General features: G+C 37.5%; 1 pseudogene; it reads right to left on the reverse strand.

The window, feature by feature from the left end:
• Positions 1-4,344: 4,344 nt before the first annotated feature.
• Positions 4,345-20,119, reverse strand: LOC101702173 (dynein light chain Tctex-type 3 pseudogene; annotated as a pseudogene).
• Positions 20,120-23,742: the final 3,623 nt, after the last annotated feature.

The following is a 23,742-nucleotide window of genomic DNA, read 5'->3' on the forward strand; positions in this document are numbered from 1 at the left end:
GACATCCTGAAGTTATACAAGGTATTTTTACTGGTATGAATATCATTTATTAGTACATGGTTGACCAGGGACTGATCTAGTTAACAACTGATATGACTGAAAATTTGGGGAAAATTACAAATTTTCAACAAGGCATGCAGGGATAAAACAGACATTTGCACTGTTATTTATGCCATTTGATCTTAATACTTGGTTACTGTGTCTCTAAATACACAGAGAGAGAAGATACTAGGGTTTGGCTCTGGCCCTCATGCAAGTAAACATCCTTTCAGTGACCTGTACCTGCTGGTTATTCCTTTTTAATGCAGTGATTTAATCAGGAATGATCTCCTGGTGATGAAAGCAGGTTTCCCCGACTGGCAGCATGCCTACAGGGATGACCAGGAAGAGAGGAGAGAGAGCTCGGCAATAGAGCAAAGTCCTTGTGAATAATGCAGAAATTTCCTCCAGGGAAATCTCACAGTTTTACACAGTTGACCCTGTGTAAAATCTTTTCTTCCCCACACACAAAAGAAGTTTACAGAATATGTATTCGAAAAGGAAAAGGTGCCCATTTTGGAAATGTGCAAAGTATATTTTTGTGTCAGATGGCAAAAGCAAGGCTATGAATAGAAATGTAGGAACAAATCTTGATAAAGCTGATGTTAGAAAGTGGACTGTAAATGGACAGTAAGAATAAAATGGAAAGGCGGGACATAGAAGGGGAGGGATGAAAGCGGTGACTGGGAGGTGGAAGGCACTAAAAAAAAAGCATCAGGCTCTATGTTGTGCATGAACCTACTCCGTAAGACGAATGTAAACTTCATGTACTGCCAACATATACTAATAAAAACAGGTCAGTCCAGAATGAAGGTAATGTCAGAAATCCAAGCAGAAAATCAGCCAGGGTTAACCCATCAACACGGGCATAAGGTATTGAGCACCCAAGTCAGAAGCGTGACACTGTATACTAGAAAGAAACAGAATGGAACAGTGAAAAACAATGGATGTCCAGATAAAACACACACACAATTCTTGCCATATGATAAGTAAATTAGTGAAAAATAAAATATGAATACCAGGGCAAGCTAAAATCATTATTGTGGGCAGTGTGTCCTATCGATGTGGTTATAATTAACTCAACCTAATTTAGTTTGGTCTTCTTTATAGCATCTTATATCATTTTATATTTATTAATATTTTTCTCCATATGGTTGAGTTATGTGTATTCCTTAAAGAGAAAACTTGATTTTTCCCCAAATATTTACAAGAAATTCGATTCATTTCTCAGCAATGAATATACATTCTTTGGTAAATTTTGTGCAAATGTTTGGTAACATAAAATTAGTAGAACTCAGGACTTCCTGTGTTGAGTAATTATTAATAACAATTTCTTTGCAGCATTTGCAGGATTTGCAGTGTTAAAGAATTATTATAACAAATGTCTTTGTGTATCTTCCTCTTGAATTTGGTAAATCACTGCTAAGTTTTAAAATGTATATTAATGAAAAATTATAACAACCTAAGCAATTGTGGCTATAATACACAAATCTAAATGTTAAAAGTTAGTCTCAGTAATTTATCTTTGAAAATGCAGGCTTCCTACAATAATAGTGTAACCATTAAAATGATTGTATGTTTTCAGAAAAGGTCCAAAGGGGAAGGGGAAGTCAGGAGGGGGCTAAGGGAAGCGAAAGAAGGGAAAGAGAAACTATGAGAAAACAAGGAAAAAATGGAAACAAAGTCTTTATAAATAGGGAGGGGTGGAGGGGGTGAAGGGAGGGCAGAGGAAGGGGAAAAAATGAGAACCAAGATACATCACATAAAGGTACAAATTCCCAATGATGAATGTGATCATAATGCACATCTAAAATGAACCAATAAAGTGAATAAAAATGAATGTATATCTCCATAAAATATATTTTTCATATTTATTTCTGTTGGCAACACACTCAGATTTTTTAAAACTTAAAAGGAGTTTACCAATACATATATGAGAACATTGACAAGACATACTTTTTTATACTTGCATCAGTCCAGAAAAACTGACTTCATTACATGATTTCATACATTTTTGCATATTTGTAGTACAGTCTCAATGCTTGTGTCCTCCCTCCAAGTCGCATGTTGAATTTCACCTCCAGTGGATGTAGTTAGATGGTGAAACCTTAGGAAACTAATGAGGTACTGAGGGTGGACCCTCGTGGATGGGACGCACACTGTCATCACAGAGCTGCCAGAGAGCTCCCCGCCTCTTCCACCAAGTGAGGAAACAGTGAGAAGGCGCCACCTGTGACCCACATCTGCCACACCTGAAACTTGGACCTCTAGGACTGGGCACCAAGCTCTGCTGTCTGTCAGCCGCCTGGGCTGTGGGATTGCATATGGCGGCCCCGATGGACTAAGATAGGGACAGACTAGTGCAGTGGACCTCAGCCTCCAGGACTGGGCCACCAAGGTTTGTTATTTAAGATTCCAGGCTATGTCATTGGACTATGGAAGAATTAAGAAATTAATTCAGTATCTCTCCTGTTTCTCTGTGGATCTATTACCAAATATCATCATAAAATAAATCCACACACACACAAATATGTGTGTGAATGTATGTGTATATTATTTATTCATCACTTTCAATCAAAATTTATTTATTTCTACAGCACAGGAAGATAATCTTTATTATGTTTTAACTGGAAACAGAGCAGAGAGCAAGCTCACAAGGTATAATTTGATTTTTGGAAACCAGGCTTCAACAACAATAATAAAAATAACGAGTCTTAACTGCACAGATATATTGGTTACTATTACAATCTCCAGGGGCACAAAAGCCAGCAGCATATGGTAACATAAAGGAGATGACTGAAAATTTTTGATGTACCCAAAACACAGAGTACTTCATTAAACTCTACCCTTTTATTTTTTTCATCTTTTTCTTGAATGGTGAACATTCACTGTTACTCACAAGCACACACGCAGCATTCCTACAAGAACATTGCCTTAATATTTTCAAGACTAACACTAAGCTTTTCTTGTCTCCAAAAATTGAATGAGTCATGATTCCAGTCTCTCTTGTAATAGTAATATGCATGATTGATTTTGTATTCAAGGTTAAAGAGCAGATTGACTTCGCTTTTGGTGGCCAGCTGTGTACCCTAATTTTTTATCTTTTATTTTCTTAATAAATTTAACTATAGTTCTAAGCCCTGAGATATTAGATAGCTTTCTAATGATTGTATACTTATAATTTGGACTTTACTGCATTCAGTTTATAATCCCTATAAGTTTTTAAAGTTATTTACAAATGGTTATAAATAAAATGATGATAAAATTTACTAATTGTATGTTTAAGACTACTAATAAGGCCTTTAACTAAGAGTTGCATATTTTATGCATTTTTCACTTGCTAGGTACAACTCTTAAAATTACATTTACAATTCTATGACCAATAAGTCCTTTTCATTTTGCTGACTTCTATGTGGACAGCCAGACTCTTATAAACAATCTCTTCTTTTCCTTCCTCAAACATAAATGCTAGTTTTCCAACTGAACAGCTGCCAAAAGGAACTTGTATTCGAACAACATGTTGATAACTGTAATACCTAACAGAGAAACATGTTCACACAGGCATTCAATGTTTGCTCCACATGGATGAGTGGATTGTAAGGCAGCTGTCTGAATCATGTACTGTTCATCTTATGGTATAAATAATTTTGCTTAACCAGGAATTTCTGGTTATCAGATTTAATTCAACCTCAAGTATAAATCCAAGAAATTAATTTTTTTAAAAAAATGCATTTACCAGTTTTCAGAAAAATTGAAAAAGTTAATCATACTTCCCACTATAACATTAGTTATAGAAAAAGAACAAAAACACTTTTCACTAAATACTATACACAACTAAGGAAGGAGAAAAAATAAAACAAAAATCCAAGAGGTGTTAGCTAATTCTTATCATTTGTCCACATTTTTCTGTGCAGCCTTTTGAGTCAAACATTTATCCCTGGTAAATTCTCTAGCTGAAAGATAGTTTTATTTTCTGAATGGATTTTCCCATCTCCTTGGGTACATAATAAGGTTAGTGAAAAGCTGGTACAAATATAAGATTATATTTTTATGTAGTGCCATATTCTCCATTTAGTTTTTGCTAATATTCAATTTTTCCTGTTTTAATGCTGCTGTATAAAATATGAGTTAATCTGCTACCATCCTAGGAGATTACCTGCTTACAATAGTCAGGTTTAGCTGATAGCTTTGAAATATACTAAACACTTGTCATCTAACATAGTAATAAGTAAGTGATACTCTTTTTGGAAAGAATACACTGACAAATTCTTAAGTTAACGGCTTTAGCCCAATATTTTTAGATGGTCACAGGACAATTGCTATGGCAAAAACGTTGACAATGCAGTTCGTGGTTCGGGTTCCATCAGATGCGGTATCCCAAAACCGTGAGCTGGCTGTGCGAGAGCCATATGCACCCCGATGGACCACTGCACACATCGCAATATACCTGTCAGCTTTCCCCAGCTTAACCAAATGTGTGAGCGACTGCTCCACTATGCTTGCAGTCCACTGGTTGATGTTGTTCTGATTGTAGTCCTCACCTCCTAAGACCCCACCCACAACTCTTTAATGATATTGTAAGCCTCATCGGCATTAAAGCCAACCTCGTCGCAGTGGTGGTGACACTCCTCATGGTGGCGACGATCTCAACCAAAATTTAAAGGAACCACAAGCTTGACTTTTATTCCCAAATTCATGGTGCTTCCTAAAAGTACTTTTCAATCTCTTAAGCAGAAGATTTTCTTTTCATCTTTTAAAAATATACATCCCTTGGCATAGATTGCTTCACTCCTGGATCTTTCCTCTCTTGCCTTGACAAAAGACCTTCGAATATACAATGTGTACTTCCATCATTTGGCAGAGGTACAGATTCTCCTGGAGATTAAACTCTCCAAAGGTGAAATGTTGGCCCCCTTTTCCCTATGCATGGGTCGTGTTGACAGATATCCCAAACTGTGTCTTACACCGGACTGCTTCTTCCTCCCTTGCACACAACGTAAATAAGTAGCATCGTTTCCCAGGGGCGTTGCCTCTGTGTGTTGTTTAACTTAGGCTTTTACCGACCCAATAGAAAATCCCTCCCTCACTAACTCTAGAATTTGCCCGGCTGCTTTTCCTCCCTTACAAACATCCTGATTCCACTCACATTTATAATTTAGAAATTACCCAGGAAACAAAGCCATAATGAGATGCATTCATTTGCTTGCGGTACACGGTTGTCTGTAGGCAAAATCCCAAGCCAAGGAAAAATCATGGTCCCTCAGATGCTCTTGGCCTCATTCCCCATGAAATTCAGCGCCAAGAGGACTGGATGATCATTGCAGGTTGGTCAGAAGATAGTCAAGCTTTGCATAAGATGCGCATAAACTGATGTGCTGTCTATGCCTTCCTGCACAAGTGCTATCATTAATGTTCGGTATTAGTCTGTGTGTGTGCATTTCCACTCTCCCTTTTCTTTAAATGCTTAATGACCAATCCTACAGGCCCCGCCCTCATGAACTCAACTTATTATAGTGTCTTCCCAAAGACTTTAATTCAAAACCCTGGAAATAGTTTCTACTCATTTAACACAACAAAATGGTGATTAAACTCCGACATGAGTATCCCCCGGGATAAATGATGTTCAAGGCATTGCATCCCATATTTCAGGTCACACACACACACACACAATTAGCTTGCCTAAGGCTAACAGCTAGGAATGAAAACATAATCAGTGTATTTTTTCCATCTCAGGTTCAACGATGCCCTCTCAGATGAGGAACAGTTGACTGAAGTTCAAACCTTGCTCTCTTAGACCATCAAACCTAATAAGCCCCACCAACATGGCACACTCCATCTCTCTTTCTCCTTCTATAAGTCGGCATTACTCCTGAGTTTCCTCTGTCCCTTTCAAACCCTCAACTAAGTTTTCCACCTTTTCTTGGTTCATTCCCTACTAAACAGTTCAGAATTTCTCTTCTTTGATCCACTACTGCACATGCACACAAAAAGTCCAAATTCTCATATATCTTTAACTTCCCTGTAAAAACCTGAGTGGACTCAAGTGAACCAGTTCATAACAAGGCTACCATGGCCCCCATCTTTACATGAAATACTTCCACAGCTAAACTGGCTTTACAAACCATCCATGAATAGGTCATGCTTTTATGTCTAATCTTCCTTAGTCCCTAGCAGAATGTTTGCATTGTCACCACATTACATTAAAAATGTTTTAATTTGGGTAGTCTTTCTGTACATCTTTTCTTTTTACCAGTGCATATTTGTAACATAGATTACCGAGTTTCACTTTGTCAGATTTTAACATGCATGTAATATATTTTAATCACTTTTACTCCCGCTCATCCCTCAACCCCATTTTATGGCTTTGGGTGTTGCGATGCATATAATATATTTTAATCACATCAGCCTCCCCTATTACTGTCTCCTATGGTCCCTTTCCCTTCACCTCATTTTCTTCCTCTTGCTTCTTGTCTAATAACACTCTTCCCTTCTATTTTCTACTTTTTTAGATTCCATATGGTAGGGAAAACATGTATTATTTGTCTTTCTGAGCTTGTCTTATTTTGCTTAACATGATCATATACAGATACATCCACTTCCCTGTAAATGACAAAATTTCATTTTCATTCTTCTTATGGCTGAATGATCTCTCTCTCTCTCTCTCTCTCTCTCTCTCTCTCTCTCTCTCTCTATGCCAGAGTAATAATAAACATTTCATGAATTGAGAACAAAGAACCTTGGTTTCTTCAGGACTTGCTCACTTTGACAGAGTATGTGCCCCTGTTTCACGAATGATAATAAAATCTACTTTGATACGAAACTGTTCAGAGTTCAAAATTTGGTCTGATCACTCAAGACTACAGTTATGCTGCCCAGTTGCATTCCAATAGAACATTTATTAAACACTTTCAAAACCAGTCATTCCTGCATCTGTAACAAAGGCAGAAGTTTTCCCCTTTATCTGAGGTAAAATTGAACAAAAAATATTGGCAATGTGTTACCAAATACTTTGACTCTTCTATCTAATAAATAATTGCAAATATAAAATTATTTCATGTATGCTATCTATTCCCTGGAAAGATACTTTTAGATAGAGATGGAATAGTGCACTAATTATGACAGTATGTGTCTTATATTCTTGTTATATATATATATAGACTAGATATTATATATTAGTATATAATATAAAGAGACATATAATTAGATATTATGTCTACATAATTAGATATAATGTATAAATATAATATAAATATATGCATTATATAGAGATAATCTAAGGATAATATGTAGAAATAGAATATATGTACACAAGTCCATAGATACAACTCTATATTAATATTATTACTATATGTTATTGTCTGCACCTAGATATATATATTATATATACACAAAACTACATATGTAATTTTGTTTCTGTTTCATGCACATACATGCATGCACAAATACAATGCCTTCATAATCTGGTTTTGAGCCCAAATAAAAGCCTTTTTACAGTGATACTACAATATTTCCTAATAAATTGCAAAATTTCCTAGTCAATTATTTTTTAATTAAGTTTATTGGTACATTTTAGGTGTACAATACAGTTACATTCATCATTGGGATCGTGTACCTTTACATGATGTATCTTGATTCCTATTATTTCCCCATTCCCCTGCTCTCCCTTCACCCCTGCACCCTTCCCTATTTATAAAGACTTTGTTTCCATTTTTTCCTTTTCTCATATTTTTTTGTTTTCCCTTCTTTCCTTTCCCCTACCCCTCCCACTTCCCCTTTCCCTTTAGACCTTTTCTTCCTATTTCACATTATCAATTATACATTTCAATCCTTATTTACACTTATCAATTATTTTTTTCCCAAGCCATCCTGATGAAGCCCAGAAAATATGAATTCAGAGAAAAGGGATTTTAATAGAAATGCCTTGGATATCCTGCAAAGATGCTTTCCGAATATTGAGGGTGTTTTTACCTAAGACAACCTCCATGTATTCCTAGTTCCTATCATGGGCACTATCTTCCAACCCACTCTTCATTTTGAGTTCTCTGAAAATTCTGCAGATGCTGGAAGGCTTCAAATCAAGTCAGCTTTCCATCCCCTGCATAAAAATTAGGAGGGTGATTTCCTGCCAAAAACTGTGGAGTACTTTAGAGAACACGGTGTTTTGTTTTGTTTTCCTTTGTTGGAGATTTTTAAATAAAATAAATAAAATCTCTCTAACCAACAGGCAGAAGGGATTAGAAAACAACACTTTATTCCTCTATGTTTCAGGAAATCTTTAATGATTTCCACTGATTGGATTCTATTATTGCTCACAGATTGAAGAGATATTAAAAACCGTGCAAGTGTCTTTTCCTGAAATCCAGCCAATACTGTCCCTGTGCTGATGCAAGATCTAGAAACAGGAAAAATTCTTCCAAAGCATCTTGGAGTAGCAAAGAGCTCAACACTGTATGGGAAATAGACACTGGTCTAAAAACTACTTCCCCTCTCTCCCTGGTCTACTGTTGATTAATATCATGTGACCTCTAACTCTTCTGTATCTCACTGTCTATGATTTTCAGCCTTCATGTGCAGTTGAAGATTTTTGCACAATTTCTTTATGCATGACTCAAGCTCCTGGGTCTTTAACTTGATTTTGTTGACACCATGTCTGTTCTCTAACCCTGGATTCTGTGGTTGGCAAGTTCTCATTCTTCTGATTCAGAATATTTTTTCGTGATGAGGATATAAAATTTTAGCAATATGATTCTCAACACTAGCAAACCTAGACAGAGTTTTAGTGTTCTAAGACATTTCAGGCTGCACAAATGAATGCTCCAAGGGGCTCCATGGGTTACACAGAGAATTAGACTTAGGAGCCTAGAGGCTTCACAAGGAGGAGTATTTTCAAGGTTTGACCAGACTTCAATGACTCAAGAATAGTACATAACCATAGGTGGCTATTTTACCCCCAGATATACTTGACATCTTCAGGAGACAGTTTTGGTTGTAATAGCTGGGAATAAATGCTCCCCATATCCACTGAATAAATGCCAACGGTGCTGCTGTGTATCCTACAATACTCAAACTCACTTGTATCTATGCAGCAGACTCAGTAATAGTGATTGAAGAAATACAGCCTAGCCGTCTTAGAAACAGGATCTCAGAAAACCTGCTACATTTAGGAATGAAGACACCAGACTCATTTATCAAAAAGAATTTGGTCCTTATTAGGGAGCTGGGCCTATATAAAGATTGTATAGATTTTGGAGGTCGGGATGTTCCATATTGCTATGTGTTTTAGCAGAACAAGGATTAGGATCTATGCTTGAGGTCCACCGTAACTCATACTGTTCTCCATATTTTGTGTTAGAGATTCTTTCCCCAATACCTGAAGGTGTTGAGCCATTTTTGTGATTTTTCCTAATGCTGGCATGAAGATGAGCATTCAGGGTGTTGGAGAAATCCCGGGAGGAAAAGAAACCAGAAGCAAGATTAGAAAGAAGATAGGGCACCTAGGGTCTGGTCTATCTGTTTCTCCCTGAGCTGGAACTGAAATTTCATCTCAGTTCTTTCAGTCAAAAGTGAGTTTTACATGGACGTGAAGTGAAATTTCAATGCATGGTTTGTCCTTGAAAATGAGCAGCCCCAGGACCAGTGGATCAACCCCAAATGAAGGACCATTATTGCTGTTTTATGTCTCTCTACAGATGTTAAATTTTGTATGATAAGATAAGGTACAGAATTACTGCTAGGCATGGTGGCAGACACCTGTCAGCCCATCACTTTACAAGATCCAGGCAGAAGGATGCCATGTTCAACCTCATTTTGGTCAACTTAGTGTAATCTTCTCAAAATAAAAAATAAACAAAGCATGAAGGATCAAGCTCAGTGCCATCCACAGCACCCCCCCCAAAAAAAAACAAAAGTAAAAACTAAAGAAAATTGTAAGCACAATCATTTAACATTGCTTTGTATGCACTCCTTAGGGTGTGCCCACTGTAAATTTGACTTTAAAAAGATTTTCCTCAAAAGGCTTATATTCAAGATTCTGTATCGGCATGTCAATCTTTTGTTTGATTTCTGCTTTATTTTTGCAATCAAATGTAAGTGATAGAGGACATTCCTGAGGCCATCTAGAGTGGTTACAGCTATATGTGAAGTGTGTCCTTATTGACATTTTCTAGAATATTAGAAAAAGACAGAATTGACAAACAATGCAGATCAAGTACACCAAATGAAAAAAGTAATGACTCAGGAATTTCTCTCAGAGATCACACAGGAACCTGGCTGTGAGCATAAATCATACATAATTCTCAGATCAGATAAATATCATACACAGAGAGTACATACACTGAGATGTTTTTATACCTCTTTTAACATGTAAATTTGTAACCTTCAAATGTTCAAATTATTTAAATTATTCACATTTAAATTATCATTTAAATTCAAATATTATTTAAATTTAAATTTTTGTTGAAATTATTCAAATTTTAAAAAGAGCATAGTCATTTTAAAAAAGATTAGGTTGGATGAGTGAAGCCCTGCTTTGTGTTCTTTTGGGTGATTTACCTGAAGTAGGTTATGTAATGATTTTGTAACAAATAATATTTTTAAAAAACAAGAGTAAAATCTTATTTGGAAGAGAAATAAAATTTAAAAATGAAAGAGGAGCACAGAAAATGTTTAAAAAGTGCCTGCTGTGAACAAGATCATTTAATTTTGTTATTTGTCTGTATATTAATTCAAATGTTGAAGACGTAGTCTAATGTGTGTATCAATGGGTAATTTCAATCTTATGATTCAAGCATATATTTTGAAAATTTGAGTTTAAAGCCATTAATCTAACATCACCCAACACTTTTATATTATCATTCCTATATTCACACATACATGCAGGACCATAATATAATAGATTATGATATAGTATAATATGGTATGACATTAGCCTTTCTTCTGAAATGAAACAATTCTTAAAATTAAGAACCAGAGATTTCACTAAATATAACGAGACTCAATCTTCATATTTGAAACTCCTAATTCTTAATTTGGCATAGGTTGTGCAATTTCTAGGTAACCCAATGCTCTTTGCTCTTGGAGACACTATTTAAAATATTGCAGAGTAAAAATATCTCAATATCTATATCTCCTAGAAATTACATGGAAATGCTACCCGCAAGGCAGTGGTGTCAGGACTGGAGCTCTGGGAGGTGCTGAGGTCCTGAGGGTAGAGTCTCATGGATGGGATCCGCGTCCTCCTCACAGAAGCCTGAGAGCTCCCAGCCTTCCACCAGGTGAGGACACAGCGAGAAGGCGCCACCTGTGACCCGGGAAGCAGCCTCACCAGACACAGGCACTCCCACGCCTGGACCTTGGACCTCAGCCTCCAGGACTGAACACCAAGCTCTGCTGTCTGTCAGCTACCCAGGCTGTGGGATTGCATATGGTGGACCACAGACTAACACAGTCATGCATTATATTAACCCTTTGACAAGTACAATGGATTTAATGCTGTGTATCCCACAAGTTTCTCATGGTAATAACTTTACCCCCACGGTGATGATACCGAATGGTTCTGAAAAGCGATGCAGTCATTAAGGCGGTGCCTCATGGAAGAGATCAGTGTCCTTATGAAAGAGAACCTGGATCTTCCAGCCCCTTTTTGACATTTTATAAACAGACAACAAATCCGAGGAAGGAGGAGGAGGAAGCGGAAGAATTTCTGAATCCTTTGAGCTGTATTGGCTTGCATTTATGGTTTTGGAATAATAAATTCAAAACTTGCCATAATGTGTTTTGGCATATATTTTGAATCCTTTTAAGAAATTAAAATTATTTAAAGGTCACACTTTTCATGATAATCCAAAACTCTCTCTCTCTGTCAAATTCTCCCTCTCTCTCCCTCATCTTTCTCTGTCTTTGTCTCTATCTCTCCCTGTCTCCATCTCTCTCTCTCTCTCTCTCTCTCTCTCTCTCTCTCTGTCACACACACACACACACACACACTGGCTTTCCATGCTTTCAACAAAGCTGCACTCACATTTTCTGTCCCGTGTTGGACAACAAATATTTACATGTAAAATTCTATCCATATACCATAAAGCAAATTCTTGACTCGAGACAGATACTGTATTCTGATGTGACAGAGTTCCTCTCTCAAATAAATGTATACAAGAATGTTCAGGTCTCTGACAGTAACAGTTAGTCTGTGTGTAAACACTAGCAGAGAAACTCTGGGTGCTGTTTCTTGTTAATGCTCCACACATGCTCTTCATCCCTTACATGCATTGGACCCACACCTTCAGGGTTTCAAGGCAGGGCATATTGTCTGTCATTTGTCACAGAACATTACCCAGAACTCATCCTCTTTTAATGAGCGAAAACCTGAAGGAGCTAAGGAGCTATTTCCACTCAGAAAAAATACTAATCTAGCTTTTATATACTGTGTGTCATCTCAGCTCAAAAAAAAAAAAATGCTAGTGTTAAATAATCCTGCCTGGGATCACTACAAAATTTGAAAAACAAAACCAAAAACCTGGATCCTGGCAAACCTGTTTTTTTTTTTTTTTTAAATTTTTACTCTGTTGTGATCTATCATATGATAGTGTTTATAAAATCTTGAAATCAATACATGATCAAGTCAAGTTAAGGACACAAATTGACCAATGTAATGGAAAATAAATGGGAAAATGATAAATCATTTTCTTTGTGTCAGATAGATAACAATAACTTTGCTGATACCATCAGTATCGAACTGTTAATAGTTTAACCCGAGCTCTCTTATAAGATTGACATTCTTTAGTAACATTGAAATGCTGACCCTTTTAATAGGAATCCTTTTTGATGGTCAAACCCAGCCCCTCCGTCTTTCTGTGTATACTTTGTGCTAAATTTTTGACTTCTGTATTGAATCTTCTCAGATGATAGCTATACTTCTTAAGTTAATATTAAAAACTTTATTTTCCTTAATGAAGCTTGATAAAATAAATGAACAATCAAACTAATGAAAATGGAATATTCTGTAGAATTCCCTTACACTGTCATATTTTGACCATCAGAGTATTTTTCTTTATTTTTTATTGTTAAACCATAAGATTGCAATTTTTTTCCATCATATACAACCATGCCCTGGATGTTGACATTTCACTTAAAGCCAGACCCCATATAGATGAGGGGTCCTTTATGATTAAAGCTCTTTGTGATATTATAGCCCTCTTTTTTACACTTTACTAAATTCTTTTATTGGTACATTGTAAGTATATAACACAATTACATTTCCCATTGGGAATTATATCTTTACATAATGCATCTTGATTCTTATTTTTTCCTCATTCCTAGCCCTCCCTTCACCCTCTCCACTCTTCCCTGTTTACAAAGACTTTATTTCCAATTTTTCTATTTCTCATCATTTTTCCTTTCCCTTCTTTCCTTTCCCCTGACCCACCCACTACGCCTACCCCTTTGGACTTTTTCTTCCTATTTCACATTATCGATTATTCATCCTAATCATTGGTACATTTTAGGTATACAATATAATGACATTCATCATTGGAAATTTGCACCTTTACATAGTCTCTCTTGGTTCTCACTTTTCACCCTTGCCCAGCCCTCCCTTCAACCCCTCCAGTCCTCATTATTTACAAAGATTTTGTTCCTATTTTTCCATTTTCTCATATTAATCCCATTCCCTTCTATTCTTTCCCCTAGCCCTCCCACTTCCTTCCCCTTTGCCCCTTTTCTTCCTATTTCACATTACCTATTATACATTTTAGTCCTTATTTACACTTTCAGTTTCTCACACCAGAGAAACTATTTGGAATTTATTCATGTGTGTCCTATTTATTTCACTTAAGAGTATTGGCTCAATGTGCATCCACTTAGCTATGAATGTCTCTAATTTCTCATTTTTTATGGCTGAGGAGTACTCCATTTTTTTAAAAAACCCACATTTTCTTTATCCAGTCTCCAGTTGATGGGCATTTGGGCTGTTTCCAAGTTTTAGCTATCACAAACGGTGCTGCTATGAACCTGGGCACACATATATCACTGTGGTATGACTCTTTTAATTCTTTGGGGAAGATCCCCAGCAGTGGAATAGCAGGATCAAATGGGACTTCCAGTCCTAGTTCTTTGAGGTATCTCCATACTGATTTCCACAGTGGTTGCACCAGTCTACACTCCCACCAGCAGTGGAGCAGGGTTCCTCTTTCCCCACAGCCCCGCCAGCATTTGTTATCGGTTCATTTCATGATAGCAGCCATTCTTTCTGGAGTAAGGTAGAATCTCAGCATTGTTTTCATTTGCATCTCTCGAATGACCAGTGATGTTGAACATTTTTTCATGTATTTATTTGCTATTTCTATTTTTTTGTCTGAGAAATGTCTGTTTATTTCAGATGCCCATTTTTGGATTGGGTCTTTCAATTTGGGAGGTCTGATCTTTTGAAGTTCTTTATAGACTTGAGGTAGCAGATCTTTGTCTGAGGAAGAGCAGGTGAAGATTTTTTCCCACATTGTGGGTTGTCTCTTCACACTGCTGGTGGTTTCTCTTGCTGTGCAGAAGCCTTTCAATAAGAAGAGATCGCACTTGTTGACTGTGCTAGTTCACAGGCAACTGAAGTTTTGTTCATAAAATCTTTTCCTACACCAATGTCTTCAAGGGTTCTACCTAACCTCTGTTCCAACTGGTTTAGAGTTTCTATTTTAATATTTAGATCTTTAATCCATTTTGATTTTAGTTTAGTGCATGGTGAGAGATATAGGTCTAGTTTTAATCTTTGGCAAGTTGAAGCCCAATTTTTCCAGCACCATTTATTAAAGAGGCTATCTTTCCTCAGTGAGGGTGTTTGGCTCCTTTATCGAAGATGAGATGGCTGAGTGTGTCTGGAGATGTTTCTGCATCTTCTAATCTGTTCCACTGGTCCTCAGGTCTGTTTCTTTGCCAGTACCATGCTGTTTTTATCACAGTAGCTCTGTAGTATAGTTGCAGGTTGGGGATTGTGATACCCCCTGCCATGTCTCTGTTACCTAGAATTGCTTTTGCTATTCTGGGTCTCTTCTTGTTCCAAATAAATTTTTGGATTGTTTTCTCAAGGTCCATGAAGTATGCTGCTGGGATCTCAATTGGAATTGCATTAAATCTCTATAACAGTTTTGGAAGTATGGCCATTTTCACTATATTAATCCTTCCTACCCAGGAGCAGGGGATGTCTGTCCATTTTCTGATATCATCTTCAATCTCTCTTTTCAGAGTGTCATAGATTTTCAGAGAAGAGGTCTTTGATTTCTTTGGTTAGATTGATTCCTAGGTATTTCGGTTTTTTGGATCCTATTGTGAAAGGAATTTATTTGCCCTATTTCTCTCTCAGTGAGTCTGTCATTCATGTAGAGGAAAGCTATTGATTTTTGTGTGTTGACCTTGTAACCAGCTACTTGACTGAATTTGGTTATTAAGTCTAGAAGACTTCTGGTGGAGTTCTTGGGGTCTTCTATATAGAGTATCATGTCATCTGCAAATAGTGACAATTAGACTTCTTCATTACCTATCTTTATTCCTTTTATTTCTTTCTCTTGTCTAATTGCTGTGGCTAATATTTCCAGAACTATATTGAACAAGAGTGGTGATAGTGGACATCCTTGTCTTGTTCCTGATTTTAGTGTGAAGGATTTCAGTTTTTGACCATTTAGTATGATATTGGCTGTTGGGTTTTCATAGATGGCTTCTATCAGTTTGAGGTAGAGATAATCTATTCCAATTTTTTGTAGGGTTTTTATCATAAATGCATGTTGGATTTTGTCAAATGCTTTTTCTGTGTCTATGGAGATAATCATATGGTTTCTGTCCTTGGCTCTATTGATATAGTGTATTACATTGATCAATTTGTGTATATTTAACTATCCCTGCATCCCTGGGATGAATCCCACTTGATCAGGGTGAATGATCTCCTTGATGATCTTCTGCATTCTATTTGCCATTATCTTACTAAGGATTTTTGCATCTATGTTCATTAGTGAGATTGGCCTATAGTTCTCCTTTTCAGTTGGATCATTCTTTGCTTTGGGGATCAAGGTGATGCTTGCTTCCAGGAATGAATTTGGGAGTATTGCTTCCCTTTCAATTTCACTTAAGAGTTTAAACAGTAGTGGCAGCAGTTCCTCTCTAAATGTCTTGTAGAATTCAGCAGTGAACCCATCAGGGCCCGTGCCTTTCTTAGCTGATAAGTTTTTAATTACATTTTCAATTTCATTGGTTGATATTGGGTTTAGAATTTTTAGGTCTTCTTCATTCAACTTTGGTAATTCATATGTATCTAGAAAGCTGTCCATTTCTTCTGTGTTGTCCATCTTATTGGCGTATGGGTTCTGAAAGTAGGTATTGATGATCCTCTGGATTTCTGCTGAGTCTGTTGTAATTTCACCCTTTTCATTCCTAATTGCATGGATTTGGGTCTTTTCTTTCCTTTTTCTGAAAAGGTTGGCTAAGGGTTTGTCATTTTTTTTTGATTCTTTCGAAGAACCAACTCTTGGCTTCATTGATTTTTTTGTATCATTCTCTTAGTCTCCATTGCATTGATCTCTCCTCTGATCTTTATAATTTCCTCCCTTTTATGAGCTTTGGGGTTGTCCTGTTCTTCTTTTTCTAAAAGCTTGAGGTTCAGCATCAGGTTGTTTCATTGGGCTCGTTCTGTTTTCCTAATAGGTGTATTCACTGCAATGAATTTCCCTCATAAGACTGCTTTCATTGTGTCCCATAGATTCCAATATGTTGTATTGTCATTGTCATTTAATTGGAGAAACTGTCTGATTTCTTCTTTAATTTATTCTGTGACCCATTGATTATTCAGAAGTGTGTTGTTCAATTTGCACGTGTTTATGAAATTTTTCCAGTTTCTTTTGCTGTGGATCTCCAATTTCATTGCAGTATGGTCTGATAATATACAGGGGAAAACTTCAATTCCTTTGCACTTACTTAACCATGTTCTATGCACGAGTATGTGGTCTCTTTTGGAGAATGACCCATGTGCAGCTGAGAAGAATGTGTATTCTGATTTTGTGGGGTGGAAGACTCTGTAAACATCTGTTAAGTTCATTTGTTCAAGAGTTCAATTGAGTTTTAGTATTTCATTACTTATTTTTTGTCTAGTTGATCTATTTGTGACAATGGGGTGTTGAGGTCTCCCACTACAGCCGTATGACTGCATATATGCCTTTTCATGTCCGTTAGTATTTGTTTTATATCGTTGGGTGCATTAGTGTTTGATGCATAGATATTTATGATTGTCATCTCTTCCCCTTTGATTGTTCCCTTTAAAAGGTTGTAGTGTCCTTCTTCATCTCTCTTAATCAGTGTTGGTTTGAAATGTACTTGATCTGCCAAGAGGATAGCTACTCCTGCTTTTTTTAGGGTTCTCATCGCATGGAGTATTGTTTTCCACCCTTTAACTTTCAGTCAATGAGTTTCCTTTTGAATGAAGTGTATTTCTTGTAAGCAGCATATTGTTGGACTTTGCTTCTTGACCCATTCTGCCAGTCTATTTCTTTTGATTGGTGAATTGAGACCATTAACATTGATGGTTATAATTGAAACCTATTGACTTCTCATTGCCGTCACTTTTTCTTTATGTTGGGTCCTCCCCCTTTCCATTTAATTTCTTGTCATGCCAGATGGGTTCATTCTGCTTTGCTTCCTGGGGTTGTGATCATCAATGTCCGTTCATGGGATATTGTGTAAAATTCTTTGGAGTGCTGGTTTGTTATTCACGAAGTTCCAAAGGTGCTCTTTGTCATGAAAGTATCTTACTTCTCCATCCATTTAGGAAGATAGTTTTGCAGGGTCCATCAATCTGGGTTGGAGGCTGTTTTCTTTTAGGGCTTGGAATATGTCACTCCAAGCTCTCCTTGCCTTGATGGTTTGTGTTGAGAAGTCTGCTGTGATTCTGATGGGCTTTCCTTTGTGTGTGATTTGTTTCTTTTCTCTGACTGCTTGGAGAACTTTGTTCTTCTGTTGTGTTTCTGGAATCTTTACAATTATATGCCTATGTGTAGATTTTTTTTTGATCAAGGCTATTTGGAGTCCTATATGCCTCACTTATCTGTATGTCAAACTCTTTCCCCCTGCTTGGGAAGCTTTCTGTCATTATTTCTGTGATGAAATTTTTTATGTCATCTCCACTCTCTCCTGTTTCTTCATTGACTCCAATCAGTCTTATGTTATTCTTCTTTGCATCATCTAGCAGCTGCTGGATTGATTTCTCATGTTTCCTTATAATTTTGAAGCAATTTTTCTTTTCCTGGTCACTAATTGCAATCTTATCTTCTATATCTGAAATTCTGTCCTCACATTGGCTCATTCTGCTGTGTAGACTTTCAATGGAGTTTTTCATGCCCTGGAAATCTATTTGAATCTGTTTTATGGATTCCATTTTTTTCCTATGTTGGGATTCCATTGTGTTCCTGAGCACCTCTCTAGATTTATTAATCATGCCTTGCACTAGGGGCACAATTTCTCCTGTTATCTGAGAAATTGTTTCTGATTTCATTTTTTCCAGATCCCCTTTTGTTGCCAGTTCAGTGGGTCCAGGTGGTTGAGTATCAGAGTGTTCCATCTCATTTCCCTTTGGGGTTGCTATAGGTGATCTGGAAGTCTTTTTTTGAGACTTCTTTATATGTTTTCTCATTTCACCTGGAGGGAGGGCTTTTGGCACCTGCACGGATTACCTCCTCTGAGCTGGGAGAGGTGGGACAGGGGCCGGGAGCAGCGGTAAGGATGGTGGCCCAAAAGCCCTTTCCTTTGAGCTGAGAGCAGTGAGAGGGATGGTGGCCGGGAAGCCCTTTCCTCTGGTCCAGGAGCAGTGGGATGGTGGCTCAGAAGCCCCTACCTCTGGGCCAGGAGTAGTGGAAGGGATGGTTGCCCAGAAGCCCCTTCCTCTGGGCCAGGAGTGGTGGGACAGAAGGTGGCCCAGAAGCCCTTTCTTCTGGGCTGGGAGCAGCGGGAGGTATGGTGGCTGGGAAGCCCCTTTCTCTGGACCAGGAGCAGTGGGACGGTGGCTCAGAAGCCCCTACCTCTGGGCCAGGAGCAACGGGACTCAGTACCATGGTCTGTTGATCTGGTGTCCGCTGTGTCTTTGTAGTGTGGAACCAGGTAGCTGTACAGAGGAGCAGGGGTTGGTGTCCAGTGGATTGTTGCCAGGGCACAGGTAGATTCGACATGTTCCACATGACTCAGGACCTCGGTAGGTTGTATTATAGCCTTCTTAGTTGTGCTTGAACCCACACAATAACAAAATCTCCAGACACCTCATTTCTCACTTTATCTTTAAGTGGCAAATGACAGTACAATATCGAAATTCCCCACATTTTTAGCAGGAATGGTAGAGTTCCCTGGTTCTCAAATAATATATGTCATTCATGAAGCCTTCCATAATGATTTTTGAGGGAAGAATAAACCTACATGAAGATATAAGAATAACCTTAAATGAAGATGTAGTCGAGTCAGCAGTATGAGTCTATCTACAGAGGAATATTGAAAACTTTTCTCTGTCCAACACCACGGGAGTGTGGTAAGCCAGGATTTCCACCAGTCCTGATCACATGTCTCAGAGTGCATCATGATAGATGACATCACTTGTGCTTTCCTTGGCAACATCATAAGATGCTTAAGGCAGAGAGACAGAACCCAAACCAGAACTCTTCACAGAGATATAGGCAGAGCTATCCAAGGTTCTGCGACCTCCACCACGAAGTTCACAAATCAGCATTTGTAAGGATGATTATGAATGTGAAACCATTTCTGTGGTGGAAAAGCTTCACTACATCATCTGGATTGGCTTGAGAGTTGCCTAGGGCACGAGTCAAGCACACATCTAATTAGATCTCAGTGGGTCATAGCATGGTGGAATTGAGGACTCTAACTGCTCCCTGGCCTTTTTATGATTCATCTCTCTTTGCTTGGTGTCCTTCCTGGGCACCATGAATTAAGCAGCATTCTTCCACCACACCCTTCCACCATGATGGTTCCATTGTAGAGCCAGCTGACCATGGACAGTACCCCCTGAAAACTTGAGCTGAACTGAACCTTTCTTTAAATTCTCGATGTCTGACATTGTGTCTTAATGACAGATAAGTGACTAATACAGAAAATTTGTGTCAAAATTGGGACCACCTAAGCCCTCTGAAACTCAGATTTCCCTACCATGAACACTGAATGCTGGGAACATAACAACAAGGCTCAGTGTTTACCCTGCTGGCTGTTGGAGTTGCTTTGGTCCAATTCTTTTCTGCCTTGGGATTCCTTTCATTTGAAATGAGAATGTTTACACTGTGTCATTGTACCTTGAGTTTACTTAACTTGTTCTTGATTTTTACTGAGGTTCACAACTAAGACTTTCCCTGAGTATAATAAGAGACAAGATCTTGGTTTTTGAAAAATGCTGCATCTGCTGAGATTTGTGAAAAGGGATTACTGCCTTCTTAGTTGTGCATATGATTGTAGTAACAAGCGTGGCAGAATTGTTCACTTGTCACTGTGTTTATTTGGAGATTAAGGGTGCTTTAAAGATGTGTTTAGATATTAAGTGGACAAAGGGTAGAATGTGGTCATTAAATTTCGTTTTTCTAAATGTGGTGCACACTTCTGTGTGTGTCTTGAGTGCTGCATCTGGTCCCTCCCCACTTCCTCCTTGGCACTGTTACCTGGTCTGCTCCTCAGCTATGAGGGTTTGAAGAGTTCTCCTCCCCCTGGTCCTGCAGCTGTGATGTTCTTGCCTGGGGGGGCCAGCTGACTATGGACTGAACCCACTTGAAACAGTAAGATAAACAAAACTCTCCTCCTTAGTAGTGAGTGTCAGGTATTTTTGTCCCAGTTAGGGGAAGTAGGACTAAAATACTTTTAATTTCTCAAATCCACCAATCACACTACACAGGATCTGAATCTCAAGGAGAGGAGATTGGGGAAGAATAAATCAACCAAACATCTCCTGAGAATCTTGGAAACCCTTTGTGGTAACAGGTGACTCACTCCTATGTCAGCTCACAGTATGACTAACTATAGAATTAGCTTTGTGTGTGTGTGTGTGTGTGTGTGTGTGTGTGTGTATGAAAGTTTTCATTCACCTCCATTTGATATGTGCTTATTAAATTGAGTCATTTAAATGAAAGGTTTTTTCTCAATCCACAGATTATATTGTGAATTAATTTAAGGGTCCTCCTCCAAAGACAATATATTTCCTAGCTATCAGTGATTTCCTAGGAATTCACATAATGCAGAAAACCATTTTCTTGAAAGTTGAAATTCCCTCTTTAAAAAAAATGAGTTGTTTTAGCTCTTCGTCTTCAATCCTCTTTGATTTGACAGATATCTGTCTACACCTAAGTTTCCCACCTAGATGCTAGTTTTATTTTCTTCAATGTAATAATGTATTATATAGTCAATATCACCACTTTCAGTACCTAATATGAAGCAAACACTGAATGTCATTTGTGTGGAATTCTGATGTTACCCTCTTCATATGAGAAACTTTTCTGATGATTTAGAGGCAGAAAGAAGCATCCGAGGTAAAGCACAAACTTATATCATCAGAAAGAAAATGTCTAAGTCATTCTATAAAACCGCACAGGTAGAATTTTCATCAATAATGTTTAGTGTAGAAAGGATAATTTTTTACAAGAGCCATAACCACATGAAAATTTGAAAGAATCTATTAAAAGCAAGCCTTATTTGCTAAGAAAGAAGTGTTAAAATATAAAATACAGCAGTGTGAGATTATGAAACGTGTAAATCAGAAACTTATTAAAAGATATCATTATCAATAGAGGAAAAGGTGTGGTTATGCTGTAACGTGAATTGCACATAGGATGAAATCCAGAACCTGGTTTCCTCGCACAAAATGACCACTTTTGCATATCACTCCATGAGTTAATAAAATTTAAGGTAACCATTAGAAGTATTTAACCTGTGTTTATTGGTATTAATAAGTTGATATCTAAATATCTATATTTATAGCCATAGATATATCAACATATAGAGACAGTACATAATATTATATGAAAATAAATTATGCAAGTGTATTTAAAAACAAAATTGATTTCACCATTTTTAAATTCTTATTTTCAAGATATGACATGAACATGGCTAATGTATGTAGGTAATTACTGAAAGAATTATGTTTCTTAAAGCAGAATTATGTTTCTTCCTTAAAAGATGTAGATGTTTTAAACCATAGACAAAATGTCATGTTTTAAAACATGCAAAAGTTTAGCCATTGCTCAAGGATATCACCTCTGTGGAATCTGGGCGATTATACAGTGTGATTTTACTAAAATAAAATAATTTTTATTTTCCTCCTGTGCCTATACATCAGTTGAAGGACAACAGTGAACTGCTAAAGTATGGGAGCTTCAATCTTGGAAATAACAAACATCTTGTTTATGTTGTAATTGCTTCATCGATTATTTTGTCTAATTATTTGCTGATTATTTTGTTTATTACTCAGAAGACTAATGAATACTTTCTTCATGTCAAAGTCTAATTGGTCCCATTATTTTAAAAAACCATGTATTTCAACATTTTATCAGCCTTAATTAAGCTTAATAGAATAAATTCATGCAACAAGCTTGCATCTCTCTGGACTTGGAAATGACACAGAATTTTAAAATATGACACATAAAGTGCTCACATTGGGTGTGCACTGCCATCAGCAATTCCTTGGTGGCATTCTGGTGAAATTTAAAATGTTACAAAATAAAAAATACAAGAGACATCAAGCATTTCTCATACTTGTTTGAAAATTGATGGCTCTGGTTTCATACACTAATGTCAGCATTTGTTTGCCTGGACTGCTTAATTCTCTGAATGTTTAAGAAAATTCCACTAAATATGGGAATGTGCAAAGACAGAATCAAGAATCCTGAGGTACCCATCACAGTAGTACTGATGTTCCTTTATGAGGCATGATTTATTTGTTTTCTGCTGTTGCCTACTGTAGTCCAAGTCTATCAGCCAGGAGGAAGCTGAGACATGGCCCCTTTCCAAAGACCATGAGTCTGGAGATATCTTAGTCTTACCTGGTTACAGGTAAGGTCAGGCACACCTAGAAGATCCAGAGAGAAAATTCAGTCACTTGAGGCAGGTAAACTCAGTCTGGAAGGAGAGAAAGCGAAGTCACACCTGGGTGTGGATGCACTGTCTCCCTAAGCATGGCTGCACCAGATCTGAAAACATGGCTCCTTCATCCTTCCACTGATAGATTGCACATCTACTGATGTACTGCCGAATTTGGCCATTTTTACATGAAAAATTGTGTAAGGGATACATTTCCTAACACAATACGACCATGTTTGGAAAGATGCAAATGAAAGAGCAACACTTCTAGGGAAAGGTTTCCCAGATTCAGGTAGGGAATGCTCCTTTCTTGTATGCACATTTGGAGGAGCTGCTGTCAGTATGAACTCCACCAGGGCTATAGCAGAGAGTCGTAATCAACTAGGAGGAATTTAGAATAAAGAATAAAGGATATGCTAGGAAGTCAATAATGAGAGAGTACAACTGCAGAGTTGAGAATCCCAGAAACTTCATTTCAACCAGGTATACCTTTCCTGAGTACATTCTTCATTTAAAAACACCAGACTAATTGTGGCAATACATGCATTCCCATGTTCATAGCAGCATGATTCACACATAGCTAAGCCATGGAAAAGGCTAGCTAACCATCACCTGATGACTGGATAA

Source organism: Heterocephalus glaber, unplaced genomic scaffold (assembly GCF_053883595.1).
Source record: "Heterocephalus glaber isolate CG9 unplaced genomic scaffold, H.glaber_assembly_v1.0 deba00001072, whole genome shotgun sequence".
NCBI classification, from domain to species: domain Eukaryota; kingdom Metazoa; phylum Chordata; class Mammalia; order Rodentia; family Bathyergidae; genus Heterocephalus; species Heterocephalus glaber.